The sequence below is a fragment of the Solea solea genome, chromosome 15 (assembly GCF_958295425.1).
Source record: "Solea solea chromosome 15, fSolSol10.1, whole genome shotgun sequence".
Taxonomy (NCBI): Eukaryota; Metazoa; Chordata; class Actinopteri; order Pleuronectiformes; family Soleidae; genus Solea; species Solea solea.
In genome coordinates this window covers 19622225-19633849 of record NC_081148.1, presented here as the reverse complement: position 1 = coordinate 19633849, position 11625 = coordinate 19622225, and positions in this window count along the sequence as shown.

Genomic DNA, 11625 nt, shown 5'->3' with positions numbered 1-11625 from the left:
TATCCCCCATTCCCTCTGGTCATAAAAAAAAAAAACATTTTAAAAGGTTTTTGTAATCAGTCAGAATGTGTTTAATCAGCAGTCAATCCAGGGTCAAATTACTCTACAATTCACATATCCATTCACATTCATGTTGTTATTTGTAGTGATCATTGTGCTGTGTTCACACCGGACGCAAATTTGTCACGCCACAACTTTACATACAAAGTCAATGCACACACGTGATATGGCCAACATATCGCGACGGCCAATCAGCGTTGAGATTCTCCGAATGACGTCATGTACTTGCCAGCGGTCAGACTCCGCTCAGGTTAACACATTATTTTTATGTGTGGACACTCGGAGCTGTATAACACCTCTTGTCTGCAGGAAGTGCCCTGTAGAAGAAACCGTCGTCCTGTGTGGTTTGCTGGACACAACGTTAGTCGGACTGAAGTCGGATTTGGCGTTTGCAACATTTCCTCACTGGTTTTTGACCCGGAAGCAGGGACTTTCTTTGGACAACACAGCAACTACAAGAGCCTTGCTCCATCTAATTTGTATCACGATTAACATGTAACATACAGAACCACAGCACGATCCAACTCACTGTCCATCTCATCGTCTGCTGTTTGTTTTTATGTGACAAAAAAGGTCAACAGGAAACTGATTCAATATGCACTAGCTTACAGGGAGATACAGCGCCACCTACGGAGGTGGAGTCAGACATACACGGCCAATAAACCAGTTATCTCCTCGTATTAGTCAGACTATGGCCTTAGCATGATTAAACTGTGCATGTAAACGTACTGACTGATAACAGTACATACAGAGAACTGTGTTCATTGATTACAATCATAGCAGGACCTGGTTGATTGAGGTCACTGATTTGTATTGTAAACACGAATGTTGTGAGGAAAACAAGAAACAAAAAAGAAGCTGATTCATGAAAAATGCACATGTGCCTCTGCCACAGGGAAAATATTTGCCACTGAAATGAGAACCATTCCCTCCCATTAGGCCCAGTTCTTACTGAGGCTGTAACAAGCAGAGTCAGAAGTACAGACAGACAGACAGACAGACAGACAGACAGACACCTCGTATATCACAGATTCAGAAAGCCTGTGGCTTTAGTCTCTGGAGCACTAAGGGGCCCTTTAAAGCCAGGGACCAGTCTGCCTCAGTGTGGTATTAGAGCCCATGTGGGAACAGGATATTGCGCTTCCTCTGTACATGAAAAGAATACATCACCTCAGCCCTACACTGGATGAATTATGTGCCGTCTATTGCGGGGAAACAGAGTTGAGTAAGTCGAGTAAGATCAGGAGGGGCAAAAAGGGTAACGTTGCTAAAGATTCAGTGTGAGATAATACAACGCAAGTTGTAGAGATAATTTGTGGCTCATGCTCTTAAAGCCCTTTGATTGTAATTTTAAACACTGCCAGGTTGGAGCCGCTCACACTGCAAGTCACTGCAAATTCCTGCACACCCACAAGAGCACGACTTAAATTCTCCAGGAGACCCTAAAGTTTCCAAGGAACCAAAAGTGTCAATGTGTACAAAACCAAGAACAACTCTATAGCAAGGTTCTACATCTTTCCAATCTTTTTTATTAAGCTAAACTAAGCGTTACAGCTACTGGCTTTGTTTAAAATGGATTAAGTCTTACAGTTTGAAAAGTCAAGCTCAGAAAGAATGGAATTAGCATTGAGCCACCAGGGGGCGACTTCACTGGTTGCCAAAAATAACTCAGTTCTAATGGAAGTCAAAGGGAAAAAGAGCCCACTTATCACTTGGTTTTTAATGTCAGTAAACATTTTCCTGAGTAGTTAATGGTCTTAATGGCTAGTTTAAAAAAATACTCTCCCATCATCCTATAGGTGCCTTGTTGACGTCTGTGAACTTCACTTTAAAAACTCATGGCGATGATTAAATTATAAATCTATAAATCCATTTTACAATTAAAACATCTTCTGACCTAATTCCCAATTTTTTTAAAAGTTAATTTTATTTCTTTTTCTTTGACTGTTCTTTGGCTGATTGAGCGGCCTGTTGGACATGAATAAGAGATTGTACTTTTTGAACCTGTATTTAACCTGTTATAACCTGTATTTATTTAAGTGTTGACAGTAGAGATGGGGAATGCAACTTAAGTCCAGATTCATAAAAGGAAGTGTGAAAAGAAAGTATGGTACATACCTAACACAACACAAAAGCAAGAGAAACAGGGTTTAGAGAATCTGTTTGGAAGGTGTTTGTTAAAACGAATTCTTACAGATCAGCGACTTTTGTTCCCACAACATGACTGTTATTACACCACATAAATATTTCAAGCACTGTACGCCTGGCATGGAAATGCTCTCACTGTTTGGTACCACTAACTTCCTCCAGATAAAAATATTGGCACATACTCTGTGTTATCGGAGCATGGACAATGGGACCTGACCCGCCAGTCTGTGCTGCATTTCAAATCTGAGGGCCTCTTTCTTCCAAATGTTTAGTCTGCTGGTGGGACTGATTATCAAGAAGCAAAGTTCACCGAGTTACCACAATTATATGGAATCCTGCACTCTGGCCTCAGATTTTCAATTAGCATACGCATCTGTCCCCCTTGCTGTGCACTGAAACAATTTCAAAGTGGTATCAGGTGTCTCTGAATGGCCAGAGACCCTGATGTGATCACAGTGTATATTTTGAATATGATAATTTCAATGAGTCACTACACACAAACTAAAACATCTGGTCCTGCTATAAGAGCTTGGCTGTGGGGGCATTTTTCTGAATAAAATGCCCCCAAAAGGCTTCCCCTTTTACCTCCATGCCAAGAATAAATATGACCCAAATAGCTTGTAACTCTTAAGCAGAATTCTTGCTCGTGAGCCAATATTTGTACACCATATATAACTTCTGTATCAGTAAAACCTTCACTCATGTAAGCCACGTGTTTTCGAGGGAGTATCACCTTATTGTTGGTGTTCGGATGAGGCATTACAACAGATGGGGTCAGTGCTGTTGGAGGTCAGAGGTTACGAGAGGGTCAGTTATAGGCCAGTTGTCCAGTAACCTGTCAAAATAGAAAGGACATTTGGTTTAGAAATTGAAGAGAAATCAGGACATATGGCTGTGATTGATTGCTGTTGAGGGCTATATTTGCCAGATGTGTATCATCATTATTCATCTCATCAAAACACACATTTTCTCCATTAAAGCACAACAAGTCAGCGCAAAAAACATGACAGAAAGATTGCACGATTTGTATGAAGGAAAATAAAATAGTCCTCCTGCTGCCATCTGTCTGTCCTGCAAATGTTTGTTTTTTACCAAAATCATCCATGTGGCAGCTGTTCCATGTGTTTATATGCATATCCTATTCCCAATATCTAACATACAATCAGCGGCCACTTTATTAGGTACACAGGACAGATAATAAACAGTGTGGTCTCCATCTGCTCCAGGGTTCAACATGTTGTGCATTCAGAGATGGTCTGCAGGCCTCGGGTTGAAATGAGTGGTTTTTGTCTTTACAAGTGGATCAATAGTGTCTGACTCAAACCAGCCCCTCTGTGCACGAACAGCCATGCCACGTGCCTCCCCGAAACTCAGGGAGTGCAGCAGCTCTCTGACCTCACTGTCTTGTTCAAGGCAGGCCCCGTGTCTCATGTAGGAATTTTCAAACAGATTGGTGAATGTACAGCAAAGTTACAGGGCACTTCCTGTTTCAGATGACCTACTTCCTGTGTGCAGGTCATGGCTTGCAGACATGTCCAGGGCGGGTCCCTGGTCCCACATATGAAGTTTCGAGCAAATCGCTCAATGTTACAGGGCACTTCCTGTTTTGTGGCAAAATGGCGGCTAAATTCAAAATGGCCGACTTCCCATTGGGTCAGGTCTGTGTCCGTAGACACGTCCAGCATCTGTCTCTTGTGTCACATGTGAAGCTTTGAGGCGATCGGTCAATGTATGATGACGTTATAGGGCACTTCCTGTTTTGTGGCGAATGGTCGAATATGCCAGAATTCTGATGGTTGCTATGGCCCCGCCCCCTTTTGAATCTGCAAAACCTCTCACCTGTCACTTATTTATGCACAAATAACTGGGCAAGACAAGCAACCGACACCTGACTGTAGGTGATGCAAAGTGCAGTGTATCAGGTACGTTGTAATTCTCCTGAACAGACAGTCGCTCCAATAAAGCATCATCGTGAAAGTATTCCTGGTTCGACACCATAGATACAAAGTAACAAACAAATCTGCAGATTTAGAATTCGCTTCTGTCGTCACGGTTGACGCTCTCAGCAGAGACGGGTAAAAAAAATAAAAAATAAAAGACATGGAACGACACGTGTTCCAAGTTCCAGTTCAACAAATGCACATTAATGCACATATTTTACAACATGTCAAAGAGTGTTTAAAGAAGCCAAAGACAGACTTAATAACACTCAAGTGAAACGCAGCCAAGTGGACGTTACGTGTTCTTGGATCAAATAACACAATTCCTTCACTCTTCATCCAGCTTGTTAAAGCTCTTCTTTTTTAATCTTTACGCCTGAATGAACACGTCCTGAACGACATCGGTGCTGGAGCTCTTATTAGAATTTCATTATTTCAGCACTCAGCCGGGATCAAAGGCAGACCCGGGGATTTGGCCTCGGTCTCTGCAGTGTGTACGACATTTAAGACACTAATGTATTCACGCTCAAGTGCTTCACGTGAAACACGTCGGTGTACATGTGAAGTGAAACCTGCAGGAACAGCTCACTTAAGTCAGGCAGCCAGACAAACATAAAGATAAGTGGTTTTGCCATAAAACACAATTACTTAAGTCGCGGCTGTAACTATTACTCACGTTGCTTTAATAAGCGAAGGAGACAGAGAATTATCCAGCAAAGCACTTAGTCAACAGAGGAAGGGGTGTGTGTTTTAGATTCTTCATCTTTTTTAGAAGACATTGCAACAAAGAGCAACAGATTTAGAGATTCTGTATGCGCTCTGTATGGTTTGTGAGGAGGTGGTGAGTGACGGCTTCCACCTCCATCCTTATGAACCACACACACACACAGAGCCTGTGGACATGTTAAAGATCACAGCCATGTGACAGACGTCTGCAGCTGCACTTTGAGGTTGTGCGAGAGTCGGAGGGTTTAGTCTCTTTGTGAAGTGTTTGTGCTCGATCCTTGAACACAATACTGAGTTCACAGGTGCACACAGTCTCATCAAATACTGAATGCTTTCTGTTTCCCCCAAATGTGATGAAGTAAAGTCGTGCATAAACAGATACTATGGCTTTTTCATTACTATTATGAATGAAACTGATAAGATAACATGAGTTATCGAGATTTATTGTTTTTCGGGGACTGACATGTTTCTCAAATGTAAGGATTTAAAGCTTTTCCGTTGGTCGGTCGGTCGGTTGATAGATGGATGGTTTATTTCAACATTTACAATTACAACACACAATGTTTACGTGCTCAGTACGACAGAAGAATGTTCCTGGCTTTAAACACGACCATTTAAATCACTGTCCTGGATTAAACTGCTGTTCTTCATCCTTATATTTATTTCAAATTTATATTTTCTATATGCGTTTAATTTCATTCATTTTCACATTGTATAACAAACAAATAAATAAATACACAATCAACCGATGACATGTCAGTAGCTCAATGCATGTAGACATGTAGACGTGTTGGAGACGACTCGCTGAAGTTCAAACGCTCGGTTTGAACTTCAGCGAGGAATGAAAAAGTGACTTTGAACACGAGGAATGAAAAAGTGACTTTGAACGTGGCATGGCTGTTCGTGCACAGAGGGGCTGGTTTGAGTCAGACACTATTGATCCACTTGTAAAGACAAAAAACACTCATTTCAACCCGAGGCCTGCAGACCGTCTCTGAATGCACAACATGTTGAACCCTGGAGCAGATGGAGACCACACTGTTTATCTGTCCTGTGTACCTAATAAAGTGGCTGCTGATTGTATGTTAGATATTGGGAAAAGGATATGCATATAAACACACGGAACAGCTGCCACATGAATGCTTTTGGTAAAAAAAAGAAACATTTGCAGGTCAAATACTTTTCAAACTCATCTAAACCAAACACTTGTCTCCTGCATCTCATTAGTAACTCTTGTGACGAATACAGATTTGATCAAGAACATCAGTGTGATACATTTGGATTTTCCCTGGGTTCATTTAATTTTTGTACGAGAACAGCAGCTGTGCCTTACCTTTTATTTTTTATTTTTTTGTGCATCAGGTTTTTGGATTTGGACTCTCTGGGTCTCTGAAGGCTGCTTAAATCGGTCGCCGTCATGAGAATGGCAGACTTCACCAACTTCAAGGTTTATTCTGGTCTGTGATGCGTCACCTGCCACCAAATGAAAAACACAGGCGGCGACTAACTAGGTTATATTGAACTAGGATCAAAAGCTTTGAACTGCAGAAGCAGAGCCTGGTCATGTGACATCAAAGACGTGTGCAGCATATGAACTTCATTAGCCGAGTGCTCTGCAGGCAGAGGAAGAACTGTAACTGCATACTGTTATTGAGCCAGAGGTGGATACAATAAGAAAGGCATTTCTATTATATGCAGGCAGAAACACAAAGCAGACATAGTTGGGAAGAGGGCGCTTCCGCCCTTCCCAGCGACCCCTGCTTCAAGGTGGTGTCAAATATGCAGGAAATGTCTCATGGTGACTTCCTGGCCTTACAGTTTTACAGCTCTTAGGAAGGAGGACGTGCAGGAGACGAGCTGGAGGACGAAGCAGACGGTAACGGTCACTTGTGTGACCGTGTGTTCAACCTCTTTGAACATTTTAAAGCACAATTCATTTGATTCTGGCTTCCTACCATTCAGTATCTTCTATTCATCCATCTTCTAGCACTTTATCCTCCACATCAGGGCCGCTGGGGGGCGCTGTGCCAATCTCAGCTGACATAGGGCGAAAAGCGGGGGACACCCTGGACAGATCACCAGTCCATCACAGGGAGACAAACAAGCATCCGCTCTCACACTCAATGTCAATTTAGAGAACATGCAAACTCCATGCAGAAAGACCCTTGTTTTCCGACCGGGTCGCTAACCCGGCAAGAGTGCTAACCACTACACCACCCACGTGGCCCCTCTCAGTTACTTGAAATATTCAAATGAATGGACAGAGCATAAAATGTAACGACTAGTCCAGTGGTTCTCAAACTTTTCACACCAAGTACGAGGGGTGGGGTAAAAAAATCGATACGATGAAATATCGCGATATTTTGCGAGGCGATTTTATCCCGCTTTTGAGACACCAAGTCCACGACATGGTGCCAAGTGCTCACTCTCTCTGGAACTGTTGTGTGAGTATATCGCAATGTATGCTTTCGCAAATACTCTTAATATCGTATCGTGACTTAACTATCTGCTGCCCTTCCACACATGGGTCGAGCAAATCTGGTCCTGACAAGGTCAGTGTTTATGCCAGAAAGCAGAGATGGGTGAAAAACACACACATATGCAAGTCTCAAGTCATTCTTGTGAGAATCAAGCAAGTGAAGTCGAGTCGTATGAATATGGAAGATGAAGACGATTTCCCACATATAAATTATATATAAATATGTTAAATAAAGACAGTCATTTTGAACAGCTTTGTTGTAAACTTGTAAACACTGTATTACTCACATAATGTAAGCAGTGATTCATGTACTGCTTCAAAAATATATAATTAACATCATTAAAATTTAAATAAATAAAACTAAAGCGCCTGAAGTGTAAAGAAAACTGACATTAGGGTCTACATTCAATCAAAAAATAGCCGCCTGCTGACTTCCTGTATTGTCTTCCTTTGTGGGATTTGATGTGTTGAATGAAATTTGGCGTAGCTCGGTTGCCAGGTTTGTACACAAGGCCGCAAAAGCAGAAAAGCAGAAAAGCAGACGCCCAATGATTTCCGTGTTTCAAAATCAAACTGCAACGGCGAACTCCTCAATGTTTGAGTAAATGTAAATAAAATTTAAGTCACATGACTACAAGTACACACACTTATTGTTAAACTCAGCTATGCAACGTCACAATAGAAATGTTTGTGAGTATCCCGGCGTCTCACTGTATGATTATCTTATTGAGTGACAAACTTTTGACCTCAAGGCAACGTGCAGTAGCAAATAGAGAATGTCTGCCTTCCCCCACACAAGTGTAGATGCTAACTACGTTAGAATGAATGCTGTGTTTGTGAAAATGTCGTCAGCCAGTGAAACGTGAAACGTGAAACTCGCGTTAAACTGAGATGGGAAGTCAGTGTACGTTAAACGCATTAAAGGGTCACCTGATTTTTCCATCAAACCATAAACGTTCAGCGCATGACGATGATCCTATAACGGTGAACTTGAGCTGCTCAGCTGACCCTCGTGCTCTCGCGTTGAGGAGGAACAGAGTTGAGGTGTTTCTGTTTTTACCTGCAGGAGATGCCCCAGAGACCTGCTGTCAAAAACAACTGGAACTTTCTCACACTGTAACCCAGTATTCCCAGGGAAAGGCCTTTTGAGAGTGGGATCATTTCCGCAACAACTGCACCACTTTGCCTCGCAGCTTCTAAGGGAAACTGGGTTCCTGAACGGGGGGCCCCCTCTCTCTTTTTCCAGCCAGGGGCCCGTGCAGACTGCTGGGGTGACATACAAGCGCCTGCTCAATGGAGCTCCTCATGTATCAATGACCTGAAATATCAAACAACACATAAGAGTTGTGGTTGACGTGTTTGTATGAACTTTGGTGGTTAGAAAAATTTCTCAACGCGTGAGAGGAAAAAAAAAAAAAGGTTTATTTACCCCAGAGGACGCAGTGTCAGGGAAGCTGGGTCGGGACTGTGCGGCTCCATCACAATTCATCGCCCAGGAAACTCAACTCTGTGCCACACAATACAGCTGCACAACAATAGCAGAGCAAAGAAGACATGTTGTGCGGTGTGTTGAGGCGAGAGCAAGTTCAGCAAATGCAAAAGCGGCTGTCAATGGAACAAGAAGAGAGTCTCTATGACAAAAATATGATACAAAAGACTAACAAGTGCTTTTTTGTGACATTGTTTGTCACAAATTACAGTTCGCCCCACACAGCACGTTGACTAAAGATGCAGCATCATGTAAAAGAAGTATCAAAAAGTTCTAGTTTGTTGAAAGAATAGTGTTAAATATGGTATAAAAACAGTGAAATCAAAAGTAAGTAGAAAATATTGCAAATCAGTAAAAAAACAACTTATAAATGAGTCAGAAATATTGCATATTAGTGCAAAACATTGGGCAATGAGTGAAGAATATTGCACAATGGTAAAAAAATATTGTACAGTTAATCAAAGATATTGCACAGAGTAAAGCATATTGGACATTAGAACATTATATTGCAAATCAGTAAAACATATTGTACACAAAATACAACAATAACAGCAAAGAATAAATGTTGTATAGGGGTTTTGAGGCGAGAGCAAGTTCAGCGAATGCAAAGCTGCTGTAAATTTAAAGGACACAGTTAAAGGCTCAGTTACTTCTGATCAGTGTTGTAATGTAAACAAAGTTCAAATACTTTGTATGTACTTTACTTTGTCATTTATATTTCTAGCAACTTTTACTCCACTACATTTCTTCTAACTACCAAAATAAAATCAGAAGAAGAAGAGTTGGTAATGGCCATTCACACAAGTGTCTTGCTCAAGGACACATAGACTAGTACTCCTTACTTCACTAATACTTTTACTTCTAAAACTTCTAAAAGTACATTTTATATCATAAAATAACTTTTGATACTTACGGAAGTACAGTGAATGTCATAAACTTCACTTTACTTAAGTAATTATATTTAAAAAAATGACTTTTTAGTAAGATACTATTACTAAAATTTTTGCTCATAATACATCGGTTTGTTGAACTCCATTCAGATCGAGACCTGAATTCTGGTGCCGTCGTGTCCCCATTAGAGGCAGGATTGTTTGCAAACAATGCAAACAGCAAACAAACACAAGACTCTTGACAGGTTTTGAAAAGCCAACACATTGGGATTCACCGGGCGAGCTGCTTTTGTCATGATAAACTAAGACTGAACTTTTGACATTGTAGGATGAAGGGCACATAGAATTGCCAAAGTGCTGATGATGAAGCAGAGGAAGCATGTTTTCTGGTCAAAACTTGCACCAAAAAACGTCCGATTTACACAAAGAGGCAGGGGATCAGTGAAGCGAGTGTAAAGTAAATGGAAGCGAGATCAGTTACTAAACCAAACTCTCTTTTTACAAACCAAGTCTGCCCCCACCTCTGGAAACGCTGACCCACCATTGAATCAGGCTGATTGTCAGCAGATTGGCCTGTGAGTTCAGCAGCTCTTTGATACCAGGGTGGGAACAGGGGAGAGGTTGGGGGGTGGGGGGGGGGGGACGGGGGGGGCAGGGACACGGCCACAAAAGCCTTCTGTCGGAGTTGTGGAGTGGGGTTACCTGCCCTGCTCTTTGCGGTGGAGTCTAATTACACACATCACATGTGCATGCATAAATACAAGCATGCACACGCACACACACACACACACACACACACACACACACACTCTGCTGCTGCTTCTGCTGCTACTGCTGCTGCTGCTGCTACAGGAGTGTGAGGGATGAGGAGTTTGCCTGTGGTTCCTCGGGGGACAGATGAGGTTTGTTTGCGAGGGATTCAGAGTATGACACCGGGACAAAAAGCTGCCACATAACCAAAGTACTGGGTGACAGACAGTCATTGTTCTCGAGGAAATGACATCGTCAAGCAGCTGGAAACAGACAGATATGTTTCCTGCGAGGTGAGGCTTTAAAAAAAGAAAGGAAAAAAAAAGTGAAGTTCTTCTCATGGGTGGGAATAATTTTGGCCCTCGCAGCAGCAGCAGCAGCAATCTGGTGCTGTGTGGGATTAAGACATGGTGTCAAATGGAACAAGAAACCCCCCAAAACAGTCTCTATGATGTAAATTTGACATAAAAGACAAACTTAGTCTAGTTTCTAGTTTGTTGAAACAATAGTGTTGAATGTGGTATAAAATCACTTGATGTGTAAATAGGTACGTAGAAAATATTGCACATTACAACAAAATATTGCAAATCAGTGAAAAAATATTATAAAATTGACCAAAATAATGTATGAGTAAAAAAAACATAGCATACTAGTGCAAAACATTGTACAATGACAATGGTACAAAATAATATACAGTGAGAACAAATATAGCAAAATTATTTCTAAATACTGCACGTTGGTGCAAAATAGTGTACAGTTAGTAAAAGCATTGCACATTCGAACATCATATTGCAAACCAGTAAAAAAAGATTATACAATTGTACACAATCCAGCTGCACAATAACGAGCAAAGGATAAATATTGTACAGTGTTTTAAGTTCAGCAAATGCAAAGCTGCTGCTTATGAGCTAAAAAAGACTGAAAACACATAATTCATCACTTTGTTTAACTCCATTTGTACCGAGACCTGAATTCTTGTCTCATCGCGTCACAATTAGAGGCAGGATTGTCCACAAACAATGCACATTGTACACATTATTGCACAATGAGTTAAAAAAAATATTGCACGAGTACAAAGTACTGCACGGCTCAGAGCTGCAGTAACCTCGGTGACAGGGTTCGACTTACAGCAGCATCTGGACA